The 14684-nt window shown below is 38.6% G+C and overlaps 1 long non-coding RNA gene across 1 annotated transcript in view; it reads right to left on the reverse strand.

The window, feature by feature from the left end:
• Positions 1-9440: 9440 nt before the first annotated feature.
• The window catches only part of LOC102484333 (uncharacterized), a 6924-nt gene continuing 1680 nt past the window's right edge, over positions 9441-14684 (reverse strand). The window contains exons 2-3 of the long non-coding RNA XR_335221.1: positions 13925-14076; positions 9441-9476 (exon numbers count right to left, since the gene is read on the reverse strand). This is a non-coding gene — a long non-coding RNA (uncharacterized LOC102484333). The remainder of the gene's footprint in view (positions 9477-13924; positions 14077-14684) is intronic.

The raw sequence follows: 14684 nt of genomic DNA on the forward strand, positions 1-14684 counted from the left end.
CGAAGATGGCGTTTAAGCTCTTCTGGTAAACTTGAGGGAAAGAAAAAGACTTGAATAAAGAGAAAAACATAGTATTTGGCTAAAAAGACAAAAAATGTAAAGATACTATTTTCTTTTCATTTATAAATTAAATGCATTCCTAGTCAAAACACCAAACAGGGTCTGTTGGGAACTTGATTTTAAATATCTAGAAAGATAAAAAGGGACGTTTTTGAAAAATAAGAATAGCGAGAAAGCTCCATGGCTCCTGTGATCTAGCCATTTGGGGAGAAAGGAAGATGTCCCACTGATAACTGGGCCTCCAGCATCCAAAACTCGCGTGTTTGGGAAGAAACCGACCATCCACCAGATGACTAGAAATCGCTGCAGGACCACAAGAAATATGGGGAAGCAGGAAAATACCTCTCCAACACGGGAAAAGGATAGCTCCTTTTTATCCACACACAGTTCAATGGAAATCATGGAAATGTCTGATAAAGAATTCAGAACATTCATAATGGCAAAGCTAACAGAGATGGAAGAGAAGAGAGACAAGGAACTGCTGAAGAGAAAGGAGAAAGGAGTTGAAGAGTTCCAGGAGGTAAGGAAATTCATGCAAGATCTAAAAGAGGAATTTCACACTTTACAAAAGAATCAGATGGAACTGTTAGAGATGAAGGCTATAATACAAGAAGTCAAAATCTCCCTTGAAAGTATTAAAAGCAGACTAGATCATACAGAAAATAGAATTTCTAATGTAGAAGAGAAAATGGTTGGCCTAGAAAAATCCACCGCGAAGACTGAGAAAATGACCCAAAAATTTGAGAATAATATGCGAGAAGTACTAGATACCATCAAACGTCCAAACATCCGGATAATAGGCATCCCAGAAGGTGAAGAGACTCATAAGGGCATTGATAATCTATTCCATGAAATCTTACAAGAAAATTTTCCAAACCTGGAGAGGCACTCAAAGATTCAGTCCCAAGAAATACAGAGGACCCCAAATAGAATCAACCCAAGAAGATCTTCTCCAAGACACATTATAGCCAGATTGACCAAAACCACAGACAAAGACAAGATACTAAGACTGGCAAGAGAAAAAAGGCAAGTTACCTACAAAGGGTATCCCATCAGACTAACGGCAGACCTCTCATCGGAAACAATGAGAGCGAGGAGAGAATGGGAAAATGTATTCAAAGTATTAAGGGAAAAGCAATTTCAACCGAGAATTCTGTACCCAGCAAGGTTATCGTTCATTTGGGAAGAAAAGACACGAACTTTCCCAGATAAACAAAACCTGAAAGAATTTACCAGCACCAGACCGGATCTCCAAGAAGTTCTTAAGGGAGTGCTATGTCAGTAAAATTAAATGCAGACACACAGAAATAAGAGTTCAGAAACTAAGAAAATGGGCAACTTAATTGTAGGGCCAAAAGCTGGAGTTGAGTATTACATCCCAGATTTCAATCTGGAACATCGAACCTCAACAGATACAGAAGAAAGATTAAGTACATGAGACTGAACTGATGAAACAGTATTCTACAACTTGACTAAAATATTGCTGCTTTTCTTCTAAGCTTTGTTGTCTGGTTTTAAGGACTTTTGTCCTGTCTTCAGCTATCAATAGATTCATGTTCCGACTATTTGAACAGAATACTAACCTGTTTCTAGGCTTTAAGTTTCAAAGAAATATCCTTACCAGTTCAAAACTGCTTTTCTTGAAACCATCGGCTGATCTTGCTATTGAAAGTAGTTAGATTACTTATGATATTGTGTGATCAACGAAATGTTGGGGGAAAAGGAATTGAAGACAACTGTAGACAGCAGAGATAGTGTAATAAGAGAGTGGAATAGGGCAGAGGGCTAGACATGGGGTAAAAAACATATATATGAAAGTAGAAATGGAATATTATGGATGATAACATGCATTATTAAGCCACTATATAGTATATTCTAGATGGGAAACCACATTTAGAATGTTGTGATGATGCTCAGGGAATGAATGTAAATTAATAAAAAAAAAATTTTTTTTTAAAAAAATAAATAAGAATAGCAATGAGGAGAGCACCCTATATAATATTGAAATGTACACTATGTTCCTATTAGTTGAACATTATAGGTACTGCTACAAGAAGAAACAAGCAGACCAACAAGACACTGAAGAGTTCAAAAGTTGACCCCAAATAGTTGATCATTAGAGATAAAAATGTATTTCATAACAAAATTTAACAAAAGATTTTAAAAGTATAGAAAGCTCTTTTTAAAAGCAAAGAAACTTGAAACTATACTTCTATTTTCTACTTCACAGTGAAAATAAGTTAGAGATTGATTGAAGTTTCAAATATTAAGAACTAAAGATGTAAAATTACTGGGCAAAAAATGCATAAGCGTTTTTTAAAATCCATGACTTGGCAAAGTCTTCTTTAAATATAACATGAAATCAGAAGCCATAAAAGAAAAGATTGATACACTTGACTATATAAAAAAGAAAATAGTACAAAAAAAGAAATATTTGCACCAAAAATTTATAAATTAGCTAAAAATAAAAATAAGCAAGGTATACTCACTGGCTGATCACTGGAAAATACATTTTAAAATATTAAACTACATTCAGCCTCACTCAGAATTTTTTAAATGCAAATTTAAAGAGCAACAAGACTCCATTTTCACCTGTCAGATTAGCACCAATTTAAAATTCTAATAGTACTCAGGGATGGTTACTTTAGAACTTTTTTTTTCTTTTCCCCTGTAACTGCACTCTCTCCTATAATTAAATTACTGAGATGGAAGAGCATGTTCTTGAAATGGCGAGGGTTACCAGAAGCCTAGCAGCAGGGGGCAGTAGAGACCTCCTCCTAACTCTGCCTGGTTCATGTTCCAGTTTTATGAAAGTGACTTTTCCTCTTCCATGATTTCTGAGGTGACACAGCAGCAAGAAGGGAGGTGATTCACCAGATCCTGTCATTTCTTAGACAATGAATAGCCAGGTGGCAACTGGAAGCCTCCTCTCCAGGCCAGAATGTGCACATCCCACATAGCGAGGAGTCTTGCTGAACCACCCACCACCCCCAGGTGGATAGTGACACCTCTGGTCCAAGGTGATTACTGAGTTGGGCAGTTCTGTCTTCTCGGGAAGCTGGCTTGTAGAGAACTGGTGCTCAAAATCTGATTTTTTTACTGAGGGTTCTTTCCAGTTATAAATTAGGCAAAAGAGAGAGATGAAACTAGAAAACTAACAAATTCTCATTTGCGCTTCCAAGCCAACACCAGCGAGCACAGCCACATTCGCTGCCTGGCTTGAGGGTTGGAAATGAGGTGAGATGAAAATGAGGGTAGTCATGTACCTTGGCAGTTAAAGGATCCGGATCCCACACAATCCACCACACAGTTTGAATCCCAGCCCCAGTGACTTAGAAAACACCAGGTGCATATGTGTGTGTCCCCCAAATCCTGAGGGGGTAGGGAAATGAAGAAGAAGGGATTGTGGTCTGACCACTCCCTATTGCAAGGTGCTTTCTCTCTCTCTTTCACTCTCTCTCTCTCTGGTCAGTGCATGTATTCATGGCAATAATTTAAAAAAAAATTGGGAAACCAGCAGTTGGCATAATGACTATGTCGCTGAACTCCCATGTAGTCTGCCGCAGTTCGAGTCCCGGATCCAGTGGCTTAAACTCACACTGGGTGCGTGTGCACGTGTGCCCAAGATCTCGAGAGGAGAATGGAGGAGAAGGGATTGTGGCGTGGCCATCCCCCCTGGGGGGTGATTTCTCACTTTCTATCTCTTTATCTCTGTCTTTCTGGTGAGCACATGTACCCTATAGCAAAAAACCTCTCAAAAAAACAAAAACATTTTTTTTTTTTTTTTTTTTTTACTTTTTAAAGGAAAATGGAAGATAGAATCAGAGTGAATGCAAAATACTGGGCATGACCAGTTTCCCTCCAGTTTCAACCCTTCCCGCACAGGGGGTCACCAGGGCCATAGACGCTTCCTCTCCAGTCTCTAGCCTCTGGGTTTATTCCCGAACTGAAGACTGCTTCCTTCTGTGGGGCTCTCTGCCCTGGCTGTGGCTCACATCTCGGAGGTTCCAGTGCTTCCGTTCTCTCATGTGGGACAGACTCCAGTTTCCGTCAATGGAAGGGTTACCTAGTTAGGCGCATGACCTCGATACCTACCGAAGGAGCCAGCCCACACTGAGCTCAGCTGACTGAGAAAATAGACATTTCTGTGCTTATCCAACAGTGCAGATTTATTTTCAGAAATACCTTTTTTTTTAAGAATTATTTTATTTACCTTTATTTATTCATTTATTTTGATTTGACCAGAGAGGGATATATGTGTATATATGTATATATGGAGAGAGAGAGAGAATGAGAAAGCAAGCCACCAGGTTTGAGACTTGACTACAGTCTGGTCTGCCATGTGGAGTCCAGCATCCTTAACCACCACACCACCTGCCAGCCCCAGAAATACCTTTTTCTACATGTTCTCTAAAATCAGGGTCTGCCCTGTCAGCTGCAAAACCACCTTTGGAAGTATCTGGAAGGTAGAATGTCCACTGGGTATAGGCTTAGGGAAAGTATAGACTGAGAAATCCATATAGAATGCATGTATATACACACATACCCATTTATGATTTTTTAATTAAAAATTAAATCATATCCTTTAATGGATATTTGACAGATATAGGAAAATATAAAAAAGAAAATAAAAATCTCCTATAAACTTACCATTCATATATGGCCACAGTCAAAGCATTTTTCTTTCTTTTTTTTTTTTCGGAAAGGATTTTGTTATAGAGCGTGTGTGTTCGCCAGAAAGACAGAGAGAGACAGAGAGACAGAAAGTGAGAAATCACCCCCTGGGGAAGATGGTCATGCCACAATCCCTTCTCCTCCATTCTCCTCTCAGGATTTTGGGCATGCATGCACGCGTACCCAGTGTGAGTTTAAGCCACCGGGCCCGGTACTTGAACCACAGTTGACTACATGGGAGTTCAGCAACATAGCCATGACTCCAACTGCTGGTCCCCAGTCAAAGCATTTTTAAAATATTGAAAACCTAATTCTCACACAAATCTCAAATAAGCATATGTTAAAGGTATATTTAACTCATTTATGAGGGAAATGATAAAATTGAATGACGCAATTTGAGAGACTACGTATATGGGCATTGAAAGAAATGGTGAAAGAGGCCCAGCCATAGTGGTGTAAGTGATAGATACATCTGTGCAATGCTGGAGCCATATGGGGAACTTCGGGCTCGAATCCCGGGTCAACCTGAACATGCCTACAGGCACACCCGTGAGCCTGGCTGGCTGGGAATTGGATTGCCGTGTGATGAGACCCTTCCTTTCCTGCTGCAGACGGGTGGCTGTTGGTCCAAGCAGTTTACCAGATCACTGAAAAGAGCCGTTATTTGGAAAAACTGCCTGGTGTTTATCCTCAGGGTCACCAGGAAACAACCTCAAGTGACAGCATTCACTGTGTAACTGGTTACATGAAATCACAGAATATAGGAACTAAGACTCCTTAAGGATCTTTGCTTGTGTTGTGCCATTTGCCTGAATGGAAGGAGATAAAACTTACCCTTATCCAACCTCCAAATTCATAGGGTTCCAGATAGGTAGAAAATGCTCCTCTTAGTTTAAAATATTCTTTTAGTGGAAAAGTATGGGCCTAATTGTATCCTTATTTTGAAACTTCAGAAATTAAAGCTTAAAACAAACAAAAAGTCTTGTTCAAAGTTACTTATCGCAAGATTGAGACTTGAACTCATGACTCCCAGTTTCCTTGATTGGACACTCATTCAGACACCCAGACTAGGGTCAGCACTGTGCCCCTGCTTAAAGAGAGACCTACACAGCTCCTTAAGTGTTAAGATGACATTGGTTAGAGCACAAGGACTTCCATGTCCCAATAATGGAGAGTTTTACCCTCAGTGGCCTGTCACTCAGATCTATTTTATATAGTATTTAAAATTTCTCAGAAAAGCAGTTTCCTATATACTAGCTGTCATATAATCAACCTTTACTTATGGCCCATTCCCCACCCTGCCTCATCTTCATCACACCTACTCTCTTTAGGATCATATAGCTGAACAATGAAGAAAAAGAAAAATCCAGTTTAGGCTGAATACAGACTTACCTCATAGAGAGTAGGGAAGAAATATTTCTTAGTGGATGTTTCTGATGCATAAACATTTCTTCCTGATCAATTTTGCTTTATTTTTATGAACAAAGGAAGAGACACTTGGTCTTACTAATTACAGGAGAAACTGAAATTAAAGCGACAATGAAATGCCATTTTTAACCAATCCAAATGGCAAAAACACAAAGGTTTAACAACTTATGCATTTGGCAAAGTGTGAGAAAACAGGTACTCTTACTTTGATGATGGGAGGATAAACTGGAACAACTTTTATGAATAGAATTTAGCAATATCTATAAAAATTCCTAATGTGCATACTCTTTAATCAGTAATCTCACTCTGGGAATTTATTCTGCAGCTTAGTTTATACACTTGCAAAATAATGTGTTGTCAAAGCTATTATTTGTAGGGGCCAACTGGTGGTTTGTTGGTTAAGACATTGGAATCCCACATAGTCCACCTGCACAATTTGAGTCCTGCACCCAGCTGCTTGAAAATCACACTGGGCGCATATGTGTGCATTTTCAAAATTCCAAGAGAACATGAAAAATAAGGAATTGCAGTGTGGTTGGGAATGACTTCCATTTCTCTCTTTCTCTGTCTCTCTCTGATGAGCACATGCACTCTACAACAAAACAGAAACAAACAAAAAAATGAGTTATTATTTGTAGTATTATTTGCAATAGAGAAGTACTAGAAATAACTCAAGTGCCCACCATCTGTACAATGGAATTCTATGTAGCTGTATATATAGAAGAAAGACTGAGGTTGTTTTTTGTGCACAGATAGAGAAAGATTTATAAGTTATACTGATAAGTGAAAGGCAAAATGCTGAGAAGTATTTGCACAGAATAGGAAGTGTAATACCATAGATCTTATTGACTTGTATTTGCTTAGAATACTCTGAAAAGATACACAAGAAGCCAATATTGGTGGTCACTGTGGAGGGAGTGGGTGGACACAAGACAGAGGGACAGGGGTGGGGGCAAATTGGGACAAAACTCTCCACCAAATACATTCTGATTCTGTCCCATTTTTAAACCATTTGAATGTGCTATCTAATTTTTTTTAAGAAATTTTAAGAATAACCTTGACAAATCCCCTAAATCTTTCATAAAGTACAAGACATAAGTAGACTAAAGTTTGAGAACAACTTGAGTAAAATAAGGAAAAAAGGTTAAGTTTCTATGCAGATGTGAGTATTGAAATCATTCCCCACTAACAGATCCATCTGATTCCTAGCTGGAGAGTTCCAAAGCTTGCCTGCAGGGTTTAGACTAATCTAATGTGAAGTCTCTAAAATAGGTCTGTTTGTTGTTGTAAGGATTAAAGGTGATAAAGGAGTCCCAATGTCAGTGAAGGTTGAAGTTTATAGGAAAGCTAAAAATGCATACAACGGGGCTCCCTCATGTGATGATCATATTATCAGAACCATGTCAGCTCAAGAGATGGGGTCTAAGAAGTGCAGCTATGCCATCCAGGTACTAGGACATCATCTTTGAAATCTTAGGCCAGCCAGTGGTATAGTGGTTAAGGCAGCTGGATCCCATATAGCCCACTGTGTGGTTCAAGTCCCAGATCCAGTGACTGAAAAACTTGCTGGATATGTGTGCATACTTGCTCAAAATCCTGAGAGGAGAATGGGGGTGAAGGGATTAGAGAGTGGCCATCCCACCAGGGGATCATTTCTTACTTTCCCTTTCTCTGTCTCTCTCTGGCAAGTACATGTGTCCTATAGCAAATTTTTAAAAAATTAAAATAAAAAAGAGACCAAGAAATCTGTGCTATCTCAGAGAATTCCATGAGTGATGGTTAATATCACATACAGTTTTCAGTGTGAGGATTTTGGGAGGTGACTCAGACAAGAATCTTGAGTTGGACAACAGTGGCATGTTACTTTCTTAAGGATGCAATACAGTTACTCTTCACTCAAATCTGAGTTCCATTCCTATGACTTAGGTCATTAAGTGAATTAATTTATAAGCCAGGAACTTAAATGCAGATGTCATGGTCTAGATTCTTCAATGGATACCACAAGACACCACACTAGAATAATGTAATTCTATCCATACGAAAAGCATACATTAGATAAGTGCCAGAAAGTGACAAAACACACCACAACACAATAATATAAATTCTGTGTAATTGTTTCTATTTCTTCTGAATACTATGATGGGATATAAAAATATGTAGTATTGTGTGATTGCAAATTAATTCATACAGTAAATACTAATGAACTGCAGGAACTAGACAAAGACTGAGAAATGGGATTCGCGAGACTCACACAGACTGAGAAAGGGGACTTCCCACTGAAAACTGGCCCTAAGTCTAATCATTAACCAGGTAGGTCATTAAGTGAGGAGTGGTACACAAATCATTCATTAGGCTTGACAAAAATGAGAAGAAAAAAACGTTGAAGAAGCATTTCAATCTGTTGACTCACTCATTGAAGGTGAATTCTTCAGTCCCTTTAAAATTTTTTTATTTTACATCCATTCACTGTATATCATTGCAGCATACAAAATGAATTTTTCCAGAATACATTGCATATTGACTCAAAGATATTACCATAACTATTATCTTCAACAGATAATTTTCTATTTTGTGTTTCTTAAATGTTTTACTCCCCACCTCCCGTTGATTTCTTCTCTCTCACTCTCTGTCATTTCCCACTCTCTTCCCACACTATCTATGAAAGAGAGGCATTGTATGTCTTCAGTCCCTCTTCATCTTGGGAGTTTTTAATACATTGATGCTATTTTAATGGATGATGTTGTATCTTAATTCTTCTCACGGAGTTATTGAAAAGATGATTCCAAACATCAGACTCAGAGAGGAGAGGGAAGTTTTGTGAAGAACCTTGACTCCTTGGCCAAAAACTTTGTACTAGTGCCATAGATAATGGAAGGCATTTCAGATTTGAAGTAGGAAAGGTGACAGGATCAAAGATGCTCTTTAGCACAACTGGCAATGCAGTTAGGATTAAAATGGAAAGAGAGCAAAGTCGAAGGTCATTACAGAAATGCCAGGTGAGAGATGACGACTGGTACCCATAGTGTAGGGAGGAGAAGGAAGGTGTAACGGTAATTTCAGCACTGACTTGGTATAAAAAGCAAATGAGAATCAAAGAAGACTCTGAAATTAGAAACTTGTTGACAAGGGAAAGGTGGTATTGTGGTAGGCAGTTAGCTAGTAATGAGCGGAAAGCCCTGAGAGAATAGTAGAAGGACCCATGTCACATCAATCACAATTTATCAGGAGTTACAACCAGACCCTCCATGAATGCCTTCTCACCCAGCTCCCAGCACTGCAAAGGCGAGGCAAATACCATTTTTCTTCCTTGGAACCTGAGGAAGACACATAGGAATGATTGTAAATTTCCCTCTTATCATTTCTCATAAATACAAACAGTCCCAACCAGACATTTTAGTCAACATCCTGATTCCCACTGGGGCAATAAACTAATTGGGCAGTCTATCCTAATTAGGATGCGTCTATCATCATGGCTGACCTTGAGCATGCGCAGTTAGGTATCAAATTCCTCAAATTCTTCACCTGTGAGATAGTTGCCTACGCACAGGAAAAAGCCCACAAATTCAAACAAAGGACATAGATAATATGACAAATCTCCCACTTTTAAATATTCATTATCATCTCTGATAATAAAAATAACACCTATCCAGTTCCAAACACAGTTGCTACCTAGCAACCTGCCCGCCCAAGATCTTTTGGGTGTACTTCTTTTCTAAAATCTTTCTTTCCTATTAAATTCTCTTTTCTACCTACTTTTATTGTAATTGTGGTTTTATTTTGTGCCTAGCAACAGGTCTCTAATTTTAGTGATCTGGACCAAAGAACCAAGGATTTTACACAATGCAGCTCAACACTTTCCCATTCTATGACAGTGTCATTAATAACATGGAGGACATTGTAAGCTGTTTGGAAGAAGGCAGAAGATGAGGGGTTAAGTGCCTAGCATGCATTCACTGGGTACTGTCAGAAAGAAATTTTGATGCTTTGAGAAATGCTGGGGCTGAAGATGTGAATTTGGGAGAAGCTATGGGAGTGAATGAAGTCTCCAAAGGAAGGAATAATATCTAAAAACATACTTTGTTTATTTTATTGTCAGAGGGAACATGCACTCACCAGAGAGAGAGAGATCAAGCACCCTCTAGTGGGGCATGATCATGACACAATCCTTTTTCCTCACTATCCAGTCAGAATTTGGGGCACACACACACATGTGCCCAGCGTGTTTTCAAGCCAAGACCAGAATGTGAACCACAGCCAGGCATGTGAGGTCTGGCTCCCAATGTATAGTGCATAACTACTGTGCTTGGGGCTGGTTCTCTAAAAATAAATTTTAAATATATATACTTCTCAACTAATTCCAGAGATTTCGATGTGACTTTCAAATAAAAAAGACAAGTATTCTAAGACTGAAATTGGAAATAAAGAGCAAAGAGAGAAGAGACGTTGAAACTGAAAAAAAAAATTTAGACAAATTAAATTAAACACAGTTTAACTGAGCGAAGATTGATTTTCCAATCCAACTGGCAGCCCTCAGAACCAGAAACGGTTCAGAGAGCTCTGCTTGCAGTGTGGGCAGGAGGGATTTCAGTACAGAAACAGCTTGATTGGTTAAAGTTTAGCACTTGCCTTATTGGGACACAGTGTGATAGAACATTTGCTTTATTTGGACCTAGTCTGATCAGCAGGCAACCTGTGATTGGCTGAAGCATGGTTAGTGATTGATTATGATTAGCTGTGGCTCAGCTAGTTAATAATACCAAAAAAAAAAAAAAAAACCTCTTAAATTAGGCCTTTGGTTGCTTACATACTAAGTTTGGTTGCAGTTTATTATATAGGAACTCAAAGTACAGAGGCATCTTCAAGTCCAAGTTAGTTTAATTTAACAGTACCACGGTTGATTAATGAGAATTACAGCTACCAAATGCATGACAGGAAAAGGGGAATGGGAGAGCCAGAGATGGCCGGAGATTGAGAAAGCCTGAAGATAGACTCCTTAACCACACGTTCAGTTGGAGTTGTTATTGAATTCTCAGATTTCTATCACCTACAAAACTAAAATTCGATGAACCTACTAATTCCAAGATGTCATCTTGGGTACTCAAGGGATATGAAATCAAAGACTGCCTATGTAGGTATTTTATACCAAGTTGATTTGAAATGTGTGTTTATGAAATACTCCCTAAATGCTTTATCAAGTCTTTCCAATTGCCCTAATTCTTTTCTGCATCATGTCGCGCTTCTCAAATGCAAACAGATTTTTTAAAAAAAATACCTATGATTAATCATAAATTTCACCTACAGTGAAATTTTGAGGGCAAAAAAGAATTTTGCTTCTCCATTCCTGCCTTCACATACACCTATTATTCTTAGTTCAGGTCCCAGGGGTTTTAATGAAATCTCTTTCAACTCAGTAGGTGCTGAGTTGTGGTTTTGGGTTTAATCTTTCTCACCAATAGATGAAAAGAATATATCGTTGATTGGGTGTCACTGCAGAGGTACAAGTTTCTATATGCATGGAAAGTCAACCTTACCTCCAGGCAGTTTCATTAGAGAAATGGATTTGCCCTTAGGCAAAAATGTCTCATTCTTATTTGATGATTGAGTTGTTGCTCAAGTCAATAATAATTTCTAGTTCTTGAGAACACACTGAGTGGGTGGGTAGGGAAATGGGGCCTACCGCTCAGGAGAATTTTTAATTGCATATAATTATTAAATTATTTATGTATAATAATAGCTGCCTGAGAAAACTCAACCAAATTGATTCTTTGACATCAAGACAGGAAACCTAATGTCATTATGACCTGGAAGAAAATAGTACTAATGGACTACATTTTTTTTCAAGTACACTTAAATTAAGTATCTCAGAAAAAAATACCAGCCTCATCTGCTTGTCATGTTCAAAAGGGAAAGTGCATTTTGGAGGACAAGAACATTTTTATATGGAAATTCAAAGTGTACATGAGCTAAGGGCTCTAGTTAAGTTTTAAGTCCTAATGGAGCCAGCTCTTTGTTAAAATGTAGCCACTGTGACTCCATCTTGGATTATGTTCCATCTACTTCCTGTCTCACTTGGGTCATGGATGATGGAGTCTAAAACTCTAACAAGTGGTATTCTTAATCCTCTCCCACTCTCCACCACCACTTTCTGCAGAAAATCCTCTCAATTGCCTCTTAATTTTTTTTAAACTAAAGCCACTATTACAGTTCTTTCTTATTTTTAATTATGTAATTTTTTTATTTTGGTAATTTTCAACCACTAAGGAAAATGAGCACTGATAAAAGAGGGTAGAAGAGAGAAAAAAATATGTAGCAAAATAGTAACAATTCTTGAATTTACTCGTGAATGATAAAAAGTCTTCAAAATAAAAAATTTAAATTTAAAAACATAAGAAAGTAAAATATGTTAAATACGCACATGTATAATACATTTCTACAATTACAATCATCCTTAGGAAATACGTAAAACCACATATTGCATATATGAATCATATTCAAATTTCCCTAAGTGACTTCATAATGTCCTGGGTTTTATTTTTATATATATATATTTTTTTCTGGTCCAAAATTAAAGCCTGGATAATGCATTTCTTATCTCCTTAATCTCCTGTTTTTAAGACTACTTTTTTTCCATGGCATAGGTTTTTTTGTTTGTTTGTTTTTTGTTTTTTTTTTCCATAGGGGGCATGTACTCACAGGGGGAGAGAGAAAAAGGGAACGTGAGAGAGCACCCTCTCCCCATGAGAGATTGTCATACTGTAATCTCTGTTCCTCCATTTCTTCCTTGTTTTGGAACTTTGGGCACACATACACATGTGCCCAATATGTTTTTCTTTCTTTCTTTAAATAATTATTTATTTAATTTCATTTGTTATTATTATTTTTTCAATTTCACCAGAGAAAGACAGAAAGAGAGAAAGAGAAAGTGAGGAAGCAAGCCACTAGGTCTGGGACTTGAACCATGGTCAGTCGTGTGGGAATTCAGTGCCTTTAACTACTGCACCATCTGCCAGCTCTGCCCAGTGTGTTTTTTTAAGCTCTCAAGTCCAGGTACCGCAACATCTGCCAGTGTGTTTTTTTAAGCTCTCAAGTCCAGGAGTCAAACCATGCAGTCAGCCAGGAGGAATCCAGCCCCCTTAACCAGGCAGGCCATGCACTGGCTCCATGGCATAGATATTTTTTAAGTACTAGGATAGCTATTTAACAGAAGCTCTCTAAATTTGTATATTTTTCTTTCTTTCTTTTTATTTTTTTGAGAAGTTTTTGCTATAGGGTGTGTATGCTTGCCAGAAGACAGAGAGCCAGAAAGCAAGAAATCCCCCCCCCATGAGGGAGGGCCATGCCACAATCCCTTCTCCTCCATTCTCCTCTTGGGGTCTTGGGCACGCACACACACGTGCCCAGTGTGAGTTTAAGGCACCGGGTCCAGGACTTGAACCACAGTCAACTATATGGGAGTCCAGCCACATAGCCATTATTCCAACTGCTGGTCCCCTGATTATTTCTTCTAACTTGATTATACAGTCTATTTTTACTATTTGGCACTCTTATGTAAGGAGCTTAAATTTATTTTGCCTCTATATGGATTCATAGATTCTTTTTAAATCAATGTGTCAAAATTCATTTAGCCATTATGATTTTTGATGCCCAAATTGTCCCAAATTTGGCCAACAGGGACATCTCCAAGCTGGCTTCTTCAGTCTTTTGATCCATCAGCTTTAGACATGTTCTTATTTTCTGGCTCAATGAGAGGCTTCGGGCTTACTTTGTCTTTTCTTTGCTCCAGACCTGGAATTGTCCTTACTCCAAGGAACCCTGGTTACTTCTCATTGGAAACGGTGTTTGGAAACCCAGTCTGGTGCTTGTGTTCATTGTTTCTGAGGTGTTGTTACTCTTAGGCTCTTTCAGTGGACAGAGCTAGAAAGAAAAAAAGAAACAAATATATCTATGAAGAAAGATGAGATGGCTCCATGGTGCAGCGGTAATATACTGCTAAGAGAAGTTAGATTCCCCTTGGTGACCACAGTTCAAATCACCAGCCTGATCAACTTGAAATACACCAAGCATGCTCAGAATCCCAAAAGAAGGGATGGAGGAAAAGGGGTTGCAGCATGACTGTTCCCCATAGAGAGGAGAATATGCTTTCACACCTTTTTTTTCTCTCTCTCTCAAGTGAGCACACACAGACATTTTTTAAAAAGGAGGTAAAAAAAGAGGGGGTTAGCCAGTGGCATTGTGGTTAAGGCAGTTAAATCCTACATGGTTAAGTGTGTGATACAACTCCCTGACCCAGTAGCTTCAAAAACACATCAGGTGCATGTCCATGTATATCCAAAATCCCAAAAGAAGAAATGGAGGAGAAGGGATTGTGGGGGGATTTGTGTGACACCACAATCCCTTCTCCTCCATCTCTCCCTCCTTTGGAGATCCTGGGCATGCTTGGTGTATTTCAAATTGACCAGGCTGGGCATTTGAACTGTGGTCACCAGATGGGATCTCACTTCTCTTGAGCAATACATTCCTGC

The sequence above is a fragment of the Tupaia chinensis genome, unplaced genomic scaffold (assembly GCF_000334495.1).
Source record: "Tupaia chinensis unplaced genomic scaffold, TupChi_1.0 Scaffold000361_2, whole genome shotgun sequence".
Lineage (NCBI taxonomy): Eukaryota > Metazoa > Chordata > Mammalia > Scandentia > Tupaiidae > Tupaia > Tupaia belangeri.